Here is a 12,863-nt window from a genome sequence, read left to right as displayed (position 1 = left end):
GATTATTATTATTTAACCCTGCTGGTCATCTATGAACATTTGAACATCTTGGCCATGTTCTGTTATAATCTCCACCCGGCACAGCCAGAAGAGGACTGCTTTCCACCTGGCTACCCCTACACCGGGCAAAAGCTCTGCACCCCCTGCAGCAACTTTCCCAAGCTCCACGCCGCTTCTCCTTCACCCAAATCCAGACAGCTGATGTTCTGAAAGAGCTGCAAAGTCTGGATCCTAAAAATCAGTTGGGCTAGACAATCTGAACCCTCTCTTCCTAACATTATCTGCCGAAATTGTTGCAACCCCTAATACTAGCCTGTTCAACCTCTCTTTCGTATCGTCTGAGATCCCCAAAGATTGGAAAGCTGCCGCGGTCATTCCCCTCTTCAAAGGGAGAGACACTCTCGACCCAAACTGTTATAGACCTATATCCATCTTGCCCTGCCTCTCTAAATTCTTTGAAAGCCAAGCTAACAAACAGATCACCGACCATTTCGAATCCCACCGTACCTTCTCAACTATGCAATCTGGTTTCCGAGCTGGTCATGTATGCACCTCAGCCAAGCTCAAGGTCCTAAACGATATCATAACCGCCATCGATAAAATACAGTACTGTGCAGCCGTCTTCATTGACCTGGCCAAGGCTTTCGACTCTGTCAATCACAGCATTCTTATTGGTAGTCTCAATAGCCTTAGTTTCTGAAATGACTGTCTCACTTGGTTCATCAACTACTTCTCTGATGGAGCTCAGTGTGTCAAATTGGAGGGCCTGTTGTCCGGACCTCTGGCAGTCTCAATGGGGGTGCACACAGGGTTCAATTCTCGGGCTGACTTTTCTCTGTATACATCAATGATGTCGCTCTTGCTTCTGGTGATTCTCTGATCCACCTCTACGCAATCGACACCATTCTGTATACATCTGGCTCTTTTTTGGACAGTGTGTTAACAAACCTCCAAACAAGCTCCAATACCATACAACACTCCTTTCGTGGCCTCCAACTGCTTTTAAATGCTAGTAAAACTAAATGCATGCTCTTCAACCGATTGCTGTCCGCACCCGCCCGCCCAACTAACATCACTACTCTGGACGGTTCTGACTTAGAATATGTGGACAACTACAAATACCTAGGTGTCTGGTTAGACTGTAAACTCTCCTTCCAGACTCACATTAAGCATCTCCAATCCAAAATTAAATCTAGAATCGGCTTACTATTTCACAACAAAGCCGCCTCCACTCATGCTGCCAAACATACCCTCTTAAAACTGACCATCCTACTGATCCTTGACTTCGACGATGTCATTTACAAAATAGCCTCCAACACTCTACTCAGAAAACTGGATGTAGTCTATCACAGTGCGATCCATTTTGTCACCAAAGCCCCATATATCACCCACCACTGCGACCTGTATGCCCTCGTTGGCTGGCCCTCGCTACATATTCGTCGCCAAACCCACTGGCTCCAGGTCATCTATAAGTCTTTGCTAGGTAAAGCCCTGCCTTATCACATCTCATTGGTCACCATAGCAACACCTACCCGTAGCACGTGCTCCAGCAGGTATATTTCACTGGTCCATCCCCAAAGCCAACACTTCCTTTGGCCGCCTTTCCTTCCAGTTCTCTGCTGCCAATGACTGGGACGAATTGCAAAAATCACAATGTGCAGAGAAACTGAGCTCTCTTATGTCGTCCATGTTTGGTATGTGAGAAACTGGAGGAATATGGTTTTGCTGATAATAAGATAATAACTTTCTGCACAATCAACTCGTTCCCATTCTGTGGGACCTGGAATTTTGCTCTATTCCTCTGCATCACTGGACACCACAACTGTCAGCTGTGCCTTACCTACAAACACTGCAGGGGAGGACTATATAAACACGTAAATCAAAAAACAGTAGACAGGCGTTATATGGAATGTTGATCTCTGTGCTTTTCCTAGTTAATTGCATGCAATATAAATTCTGTCCAAGCGTGGCGCCATATATTCACTTTTCTCTTTTTAGAAAGTTCACTGTAGCATCAGTGCAATTGCTTCATTCACTGTGTAGACAGACATACAGTCGACAACACAATACTGTTTCTAGGGGTCAAGGTTAATCTGAGGCAATATCTTTTAAAGTCTATAAAGTATGAAAGTATGAAAACCAGCCAAGAATACACCATATCTGGTACTGAAACATTCTCATTGGTGCTGTGTTCACATTAGAAAAACATGAAATTACTCAGTGCCCCTTAGTATGATGAGGGATAACAAGTAACATCTGAGTAACAAGGATTCGTATGTAATGAGGAACAATACTCCAATTACATACTCAGGGTTCAAATTAAATTTGAAACATACATTTTATCTGACTGTTAAGGACGAATAAACACATTTCACTGTCATATGAGAATGGAAATCATCAAATCAGATACACGCCTGATCACACCGATGTGATTGGGAGGAAATGCTGAGGGAATGCAAGGGGAGGAGGTCAGAGGTGATACACACTGACCAAAAAGAGATTAAATCCCAGCTGAGTCAGAAAGAATCTCTTGTTATTAAGGCATAAAGACTGATAAATTATTCTGCCTCCCCATCCCCCTCTTCCCCATGTGAACTTCCTGTAAAACAGATGTCCCTTACGGAATGTTTTTTTGCATTTTTGTCAAATTTGCATTTTCACAAGTTAAATATTTGTTTTCAAATGTTGAGCTTAAATTTTTACATGTGAAACCATATTTTCATATGCATTACATTTGTCACGTGAGGAGAATAACTGGTATTCGTCACATGCTTCGTAAACAACAGGTATAACCTAACAGTGAAATGCTTACTTACAGGCCCTTCCCAACAATACAGAAAGAAAGAAAATTGAGAAATAACGGAAAAGTAATAACACGTAGTAATAAAGTAATAATACACAATGAGTAACAATAACTTTGCTATATACACAGGGTACCAGTACCGAGTCGAAGTGCAGGGGTATGAGGTAATTGAGGAAGATACAGTATGTACATATAACTAGGAATAAAGTGACTAGGCAACAGGATAGATAATAAACACTAGCAGCAGTGTACAGTATGTGATGAGTCAAAAAGTGTCAATGGAGCAGATAGTCTGAGTAGCTATTTTGTAAACTACTTAACAAACTATTTAGCAGTTATATGGCTTGGGGGTAGAAGCTGTTCGGGATCCTGTTGGTTGTAGATTTGGTGTATTGGTACCACTTGCTGTGAAGTAGTAGAGAAAACAGTTTATGACTAGGTTCGCTGGATTCTATGGCAATTTTTAGGGCCTTCCTCTGACACTGCCTGGTATAGAGGTCCTGGATGGCCCCAGTGATGTACTGGGCCATACGCAATACCCTCTGTAGGGCCTTGTGGTCAGATGCCAAGCAGTTGCCATACCAAGAAGTCATGCAGCTAGTCAAGATGCTCTCAATGGTGCAGCTGTAGAACGCTGAATGCCCATGCCAAATCTTTTCAGCTTCCTGAAGAAAATAAAATGTATTTATTGTCACATACACCAGATAGGTGCATGTGTTGTTTTACAGGGTAAGCCATAGAAGTATGGCAGCCTGGAGAAATAAATATGGTTCCCAATCAGAGACAATGACTAACACCTGCCTCTGATTGAGAACCATATCAGGCCAAACACAGAAACAGACAAACGAGACACACAACATAGAATGCCCACTCAGATCACACCCTGACCAAACAAAACATAGAAACATACAAAGCAAACTATGGTCAGGGTGTGACAGTTAGGGTTTAGTGCCTTACTCAAGGGCACATCGACAGATGTTTTACTCTAGTGATTGAGTTACTTTTGTGCCATTAATATCAAGCAAAACCTCAGTAGTCGAAAATGAAATTCTTAGTATTGCAAACAAAAATAATGATATTGAAAGAAACATAAAGATAAACCCTAAAGTACTGATAGCAACAACAAGAAAATTGCAAGGATATAATTTTTAAATGACAGAGCAAATTCATTGTAGCTCAAAAAAAAAATCATGGTTCAACGCAATTAATAAAACACATTCCTCTTTCCTGCAATTTTCCCTATCTTTGGTTATGTTACCCTGGCCTTTGCTTTTGCTGCCTTTTGTCCAGGTGTAAGTTCTGGGATATTCATTCCATCAACATAGCCCCCTGCATCCCACTGCTGGTTTGCCTCTGAAGCTAAGCAGGGTCGTCCCTGGATGGGACACCAGCTGTAGTTGGAAGTGATCAAAAATAATAATAACAATAATAAAAAAAAATGTGTGGAAAAAAATCACGTGGTAATTTATTTTTTCACATTAGGAAAAATGAACATGTGAAATTTCACACGTCTTAAACCACAGCTGTTTTCGAATACTCATACTAACCGCACTAAACATACTAATATAGTATGCTTATGTCATACTAAATTGCTTAAACATACTAAATTCGCCAAAATATGAAGTATACACGCAAAGGACACTATTTCCGTACTTTAGGGTACATAATGCAACTCTTCAGGAAATGGGAGTGGCTTCACATCGTTTCCAGATTTGAAGAAAATGGCGGAAAATATGCAGTCGAAGTACAACGAGGGAAGACAGAAATTCATTGCTTTAACTAATTATGACAAATGTTAAGAAAAGGTTGAGCAATGTAACAAAGTAATGACTTTTCAAATGAGTTACCTTACATGTTATATTGCTTGACAATCCTTACAAACCACATAGCGTATCATTACAGCAGTATGTGCCGGTATATTGTTAGCTCGCTACCTAATGTTAGTTGGCTACTTATACATCAAACCAGTATATTAACTATAGACTATCTAACTAACTACCCAAAATTTATTGACTTGATTATTCCCGTCATTCTTAGCTTAGCTAAATGTTATAGTCATTGTGCCTTCTTAATGGACATTCGGGTGCTTTTGTAAATTTGCTCAGGCTATCTACTTCGATTTCAGAGCACTCTTGTCTGAGTGTACTAGAGCGCAGAATAATGAATTGAGGAGCGCTCAACACCTGGCTAAAAAGCGTAATTATCAGCACAGTTATGGTCATCAACGCTCTGGATAACATGAAAACTGCCTAACCAGCTCTGCTAGGGCAATTAAAATGGTCAGAGTGGTCTCATTTGTGTCTGGAAGTAGCTAGCAAGCTTGGGTGCTTGACTGCTTTTGTAAGGTCAGAACGCTCAAATCAACCCTACTCCTTGTCCTGAGCTTCCAATGTGCACTCTGACAGCAAAACACTCTGAATTTACGAGCGCACTCTGGCAATCCAGATTGAAAATGTCTAACTAGTCATTTGTTATGCTAGCTAGCAAGAGGTTGCATAGCAGCGGCATCAACTCAAACGCTCAACAGAAAGCATACTGTTCGTTGACAGTATACTTAAATGAACTAATGATATATAGTATGTAGTATATACTCATTACGTATACAGTATGTTAGTATGGTTATTCGAACACAGCTCATGTTTTTCCACAAGTTTTTTTGTAAGGGGTGTCAGGATCCATATCAAGTAAGGCCAGGGAAAAACAGCAGATAATTGATCAGTTCAGCACAGAATAGAATGTTTTTCATATAACCTAACTAAAGAGCATACGAGAGTGAGGCAGCTGGAAATGAGTGAGTAAGTATGGAGTGATATAATGGAAACCTTTGCATGTTTACTCTGTAATCATGTAGACTCTCTTACAAGCAACAGAGCTGGTCTCCACACGTTCTTACAACTTCCCTGGGTTCGATGGTTCTGAAATATACACACTACTCAGTAGCCATAAACTATAGCATTGGGAGGTATTATTCCTTTATCATAATGACCAAAGTACAATCCTATCAAAATGGCTATTTTGTGAGATTAGTTTTTTTATGATACAGTACTCCAGTATAAGTGATACAGTCATTCAATGGCTAAACAAGCTCTATCTATATAGCAATGGCTGTAAAGAGGCAGCTCAGTGGCTGACTGACTGCAGAGAAAGAGCCAGGGGGAGGAGCAACGCTGACTAGCTGGTCCCTAGGCACACATTCGTCGCCTTGGTGACAGGACACAGCAGATGAGGACCTTTGGTAATCGCAGGGTCGTTCAGTGTCCTAGTGAGTCTCTATGTTCAGTTAAAATCGTTTTAATAATGCAGGGGACAAGGTCCATCTGTGGTTGTCTTTGTCAGTCCAGCCCAAGTCAAACCCCTGCCATCTGTCTACAGTATTGTGAGAGATGCCACTGACCACGCAGTCAGTCAGCTACAATGGTGCTTGTGGGCAGACACAGAAAGGAGAGAGAGAGAGAATATTAGATGCTGGCTACTGCCTCAGGACAGAAATTCTCAACAGGAGATGGTGGTGAAGGGGAAAGAACATTTGTTATTCTGCTTTTTAAATAAGATAACAGCGGCAGAAGAATGGGAGATTTTTTAAAAAGTAGACTACCCACTGAAAACATCAAACTACCTATCTTTGAAAATTGTGTGGGTGATATTGTGTGGGTGATACATTCCAAATTATTAAACCGGTGCTTGGGAGCATGTTGGAGCAGAATTTAGGATTGTCTTTCTTATTCAAATGTTATATCATACCAAACACGTACAGTTGAAGTTGGAAGTTTACATACACTTAGGTTGGAGTCAAAATTCATTTTTCAACCACTCCACAAATTTCTTGTTAACAAACTATAGTTTTGGAAAGTCGGTTCGTACATCGACTTTGTGCATGACACAAGTCATTTTTCCAACAATTGTTTGCAGACAGATTATTTCACTTATAATTCACTGTACCACAATTCCAGTGGGTCAGAACTTTAAATGCACTATTGACTGTGCCTTTAAACAGCTAGAAAAATTCCAGAAATTATGTCATTGCTTTAGAAGCTTCTGATAGGCTAAGTGACATCATTTGAGTCAATTGGAGGTGTACCTGTGGATGTATTTCAAGGCCTACCTTCAAACTCAGTGCCTCTTTGCTTGACATCATGGGAAAATAAAAAATACTTTTTGACATTTTTATTTTAGACATCCACAAATCTGGTTCATACTTGGGAGCAAATTCCAAATGCCTGAAGGTACCACGTTCACCTGTACAAAGAATAGTACGCAAGTATAAACACCATGGGACCACAAAGCTATCATACCTCCCAGGAAGGAGACGCCTTCTGTCTCCTAGCGATGAACGCACTTTGGTGCAAAAAAGTGCAAATCAATACCAGAATAACAGCAAAGGACCCTGTGAAGATGCTGGAGGAAACAGGTAAAAGTATCTATATACACAGTAAAACGAGTCCTATATCGACATAACCTGAAAGGCCGCTCAGCAACGAAGAAGCCACTGTTCCAAAACCACCATAAAAAAGCCAGACTACAGTTTGCAACTGCACATGGGGACAAAGATTGTACTTTTGGAGAAATGTCCTCTGCTCTGATGAAACAAAAATAGAACTGTTTGGCCATAATGACCATCGTTATGTGTGGAGGAAAAAGGGGGATGGTTGCAGGCTGAAGAACACCATCCCAACCGTGAAGCACGGGGGTGGCAGCATCATGCTGTGGGGGTGCTTTGCTGCAGGAGGGACTGGTGCACTTCACAAAATAGATGGCATCATGAGGATGGAACATTATGTGGATACATTGAAGCAACATCTCAAGACATCGGTCAGGATGTTAAAGCTTGGTCGCAAATGGGTCTTCCAAATGGACAATGACCCCAAGCATACTTCCAACGTTGTGGTAAAATGGCTTAAGGACAACAAAGTCAAGGTATTGGAGTGGCTATCACAAAGCCCTGACCTCAATCCTATAGAACATTTGTGGGCAGAACTGAAAAAGCGTGTGTGAGCAAGTCGGCCTACAGTTCTGACTCAGTTACACCAGCTCTGTCAGGAGGAATGGGCCAAAATTCACCCAACATATTGTGGGAAGCTTATGGAAGGCTACTCGAAACATTTGTTAAACAAACGTTAAACAATTTAAAGGCAATGCTACCAAATACTAATTGAGTGTATGTAAACTTCTGACCCACTGGGAATGTGATGAAAGAAAGAAAAGCTGAAAGAAATTATTCTCTCTACTATTATTCTGACATTTCACATTCTAAAAATAAAGTGGTGATCCTAACTGACCTAAGACAGGGAATTATTACTAGGATTAAATGTCAGGAATTGTGAAAAAATAAGTTTAAATGTATTTGGCTAAGGTATATGTAAACTTCAACTGTAACTCAAATCAAATTTGATTGTTCACTTACACATGGTTAGCAGATGTTATAGTGAGTGTAGCAAAATGCTTTTGCTTCTAGTTCTGACAGTGCAGCAAAATCTAACAAGTAATATCCAACAATTCCACAACAGATACCTAATACACACAAATCTAAGTAAAGGAATGGAATAAGGACATATAAATACACACATATCTTTAATCAGGACAATAGTTTTCAGCTGTGCTAATATATTTGCAAAAGGGTTTTCTAATGATCAATTAGCCTTTTCAAATTATGCAATTGGATGAGATAACACAATGTGCCATTGGAACAGGAGTGATGGTTGCTGAAAATGGACCTCTGTACGCCTATTTAGATATTGCATTAAAAATCTGTCATTTCCAGCTACAATAGTCATTTACAACATTAACAATGTCTACACTGTATTTATGATCAATTTGATGGTCATTTAATGGACAAAAAATGTGCTTTTCTTTCAAATACGAGGACGTTTCTAAGTGACCCCAAACTTTTGAATGGTAGTGTAAATACTGTATATGGATGAGCAGTGACAGAGCGGCATAAGCTAAAATGCAATTGATAGTATAGAATACAGTATATACAAATGAGACGAATAATGCAAGATATGTTAACATAATTAAAGTGGCAATATTAAAGTGACTAGAGTTCTATTTATTAAAGTGGCCAATGATTTCAAGCCTTTGTTGGCAGCAGCCTCTCTGTGCTGGTGATGCCTGTTTAATGGTTTTATGGCCTTGAGATAGAAGCTGTTTTTCAGGATTTGATGCACCTGTACTGATCTCGCGTTCTGGATGGTAGCGGGGTGAACAGGCAGTGGCTCGGGTGGTTGTGCTGTAGGTGTCCTGGAGGGCAGGTAGTTTGCCCCTGGTGATGCTTTGTGCAAACCGCACCACCCTCTGTAGAGCCCTGTGGTTGTGGGCGGTGCAGTTGCTGTACCAGGCAATGATTCAGCCTCCTGAGGTTGAAGAGGCGCTGTTTCGCCTTCTTTACCACACTGTCTGTGTGGGTGGACCATTTCAGTTTGTCCGTGGTGTGTATGCCGAGGAACTTAAAACTTTCCACCTTCTCCACTGCTGTCCCATTGATGTGGATAGGGGGGTGCTCCCTTTGTCTGGGAGCAAGACGTCGGTGTCCGTGACCTGGCTGGTTTTCCAATTGTAGTCCGTGATTGTCTGTAGACCCTGCCACATGTGTCTCGTGTTTAAGACGTTGAATTGCGACTTCACTTTGTCTTTATACTCACATTTTGCTTGTTGGATTGCACAGAGGTCATGTAGACTAGAGGGGAAGTGTTTGCATTCTATCTAAAATAAGAGATTCTTATCAGCGTTTGACTGTTAGATTAACTCTACCTGCCAGCAACTATACAAACAGCACCAAATCATCAGTAGTGGTGGAAAAAGTACCCAATTGTGAAAGTCACCCAAGAATGAACATATACCCTCTACTTCCCAGTATAACTACTTTAATTTGTTCTCTTTGAATAACATATTTTTCTCCCCGATTTGCTTTCGGGTCCGTTTTTCAAGAATAACATCAACTGCTAACATAAACAATGCATTTGTGTTTAGTGAGTCTGCCAGATCAGAGGGAGTAGGGATGACCACGTGTTCTCTTGATAAGTGTGATAATTGGACCATTTTCCTGTCCGAATACTTTTGGGTGTCACGGAAAATGTATGGAGTAAAAAGTACATTATTTTCTTTAGGAATGTAGTGTCATGACGTTGGCCTGGGGGGTAGGTTTATGACAGTCATAAATACCTCTTACCCCCTTTTTCCTCTCTCTACCCTACTGAGGTTACATTTGCCAAAACCCTTGGTTAACATAGAGATTCTGGGAACATCAGTAGGTGGGGGAATATGATGTCAGTTCGGTTGTCATCTAAGACATTCTCATCAATGATAAGATGACAAACTCTACAGTGGAAAGTCTACACATCAGAGTTATCAGATTCACATGGAATTGTTGTTCAATTTAAATATTTGAATATGAAATTATTTGTAATGGGATGAAATATGATTTTAGCTTCTAAAATGAGAGATTTGGATTTTCATAAGATAGGGCTGCTCAATCAGTGGCCTGCCCTGTGAAGGGACATGGGCTATAAAACTTTTCAAACACACCCTCCTCTCCCTTCCTATATAAGCCCTTGACGACAATATAACTATCTGTTCCAAATATGTGAGGACGACGGTCCTATGTCAGAATGGTTCATATAATAACTACAGAATGAAGCCAACATCAGCGTGAGCTTTGGTTGCGAATGGTATGAACTTTGAACTCTTATTCACTACAGAAGTGATACCTCCTAGCCGTTGAGTTAGCAACAGCAGCTGCAAACGCAGGTTAGGAAGGAACAGACAGAGTATCCCGTCTACCACACAACAATGTTACCCCAACGTATCCAATTGACAACCAGAAACATTCTTCAAAGGACTCGGTTTGGCAACACGGCCTTCCATCTACCACCAACCTACCGAAGCGCAGCTCAGAGTAAATATTTATTGCATTTTCCTTTTCCAAATGGGCGGTAATTTAGAATGCATAAGACACTGTATTTACGATAGTACAGCAGCTTCACCTTTGTTCCTCAGTCTTCCCGCTCCTTCACTCAAACCCAGCCCTTTTCCTTTGTGTAACAAGCTGTCGTATCTGTTCCGCCCGCTAGGGACGTTTTCCTTTATGGCGTCATTTGTAATCAAGTTATGATTTAATTATGTGTATGTGTAATTCTGTGTGATTAGTTAGGTATTTAGTAAATAAATAATTAAACCCAATTTTGTATTGCTGATTCAAATTGTTAGCCAGGGTTCGTGCAGATAACCAAGAATTTACAATTTTCAGATAAGACTGAATTAAAATGACGATTGATATTGACTGCTATTGATGTAAAATATTACGAGGTCTTTAAGAGTTTACTCGGAAAATAACAGCTCTATAAATATTATTTTATGGTGCCCGACTCTCTAAGTAATTACATTTACATGATTAGCTCAATCAGGTGATATTAATTACGTATAAATTATTTTATAGAATAGCATGTCATATCACTTAATCCGGCATAGCCAAAGACACGACAGTAGTGAAGTAAAAGTAGTCCAAAATAGAAATAGTAAAGTAGAGTACAGATACCCCCCCAAAAATCCTTAAGTAGTACTTTAAAGTATTTTTTGCATAAATACTTTACACCACTGATCATCAGTACACATTCAACTAAATTTTGAAAAACATAGACTATAGTCTGGGAAACACTACAATGTGAGCTTTAAGTGTGAGAGAGTCTCTCACCTAAACAGATATTATCTCTCCTGTGAGGCAACCACCTGGATTTCCCCCACATTCTATCACCGTTGGTAGTAGGAGTTAGACAAAACAGGTGTGGGAGTAGGGATATGGGCGGTGGTTTTAAGAAGTCTGCTGGCACCTCATTGGCAGGCAGCCAGTCTCAATGTTCAGCACCCTGGAATAACAACTACAACACATGCATGTGTAGTCATGATTGGGCCTGTGGTGACAATGAGGGCACATAAACTCAGAGATGCCAAAAAGCTGTGATACCAAAGTGTAGTAAACTCAGCATTACAGGTCCAAAATACTATTACATCTTTGTGTTTGCTGTTAATGTGGTATTTTACTCTTTAGTGTGGCTTAAGGTGCTATAACCTTTGACTGAAGTTAGTGGTGAGGCCCCAACTCACCCAAATTGCTATGAAACCATTGACTTGGTCAATAACAAGAGGATGCCTCAGAGAAGGTGAGTCCAAGTGTCTTGGTTTGCATCCATCAAATATTTAATAGGGTGTGTGTGTGTGTGTGTGTGTGTGTGTGTGTGTGTGTGTGTGTGTGTGTGTGTGTGTGTGTGTGTGTGTGTGTGTGTGTGTGTGTGTGTGTGTGTGTGTGTGTGTGTGTGTGTGTGTGTGTGTGTGAGACCCTAGGCACAATACATCAGTGTTATTACCTTGGGGCGCCACGGAATTCCAGGGGTGAGGGAGGGAGAAAGGGTGTGAGGAGGTTAACAAAAGTATCTCGGAGCACAAGGCACCTGCTGTATTTGAGCCATAGCTGTGAGTGTGCAAGTGCATGAGGGGAATCTACCTGATACTGTCTGAGATATTACGGAATGTTTTAAACTTCGAGCTTCAGAGCATTAACAAGTGAATGAAACCTCCTACAAATGACATGATGTTCAAAGAAAGGTTTGAGGAAGTGCAGCTTCCTTTAACACCAAGTTCACATCTTATTTCTACATTTTTATGACTTCTCTGCAAAAAATGACAGACAATTTTTTCACAAATGGTTAAAAGCAAAGCACATTTGTGTTTGATATTTGTTTATGAAAGGTTGAAGGTGAAAACCCTAATTGCAGGATGTTGGAGTCCAGACAGAGGCCACCAAACCTATAAAGGCATGCAGCTGAGCTGACTCATCACTACCTATTGGTCTCCCAGTGAAAACTACATCAACATACAATTATAACAAAGACCATCACTGTTTTACAAATCTTTAACAAATGACAGACCTTCTAGAACAGATGAAAGGCCTGTGTATGTGTGTGTGTGTGTGTGTGTGTGTGTGTGTGTGTGTGTGTGTGTGTGTGTGTGTGTGTGTGTGTGTGTGTGTGTGTGTGTGTGTGTGTGTGTGTGTGTGTGTGTGTGTGTGTGT

Source organism: Oncorhynchus masou, chromosome 2 (assembly GCF_036934945.1).
Source record: "Oncorhynchus masou masou isolate Uvic2021 chromosome 2, UVic_Omas_1.1, whole genome shotgun sequence".
NCBI classification, from domain to species: domain Eukaryota; kingdom Metazoa; phylum Chordata; class Actinopteri; order Salmoniformes; family Salmonidae; genus Oncorhynchus; species Oncorhynchus masou.
This window is presented reverse-complemented; position numbering follows the sequence as displayed.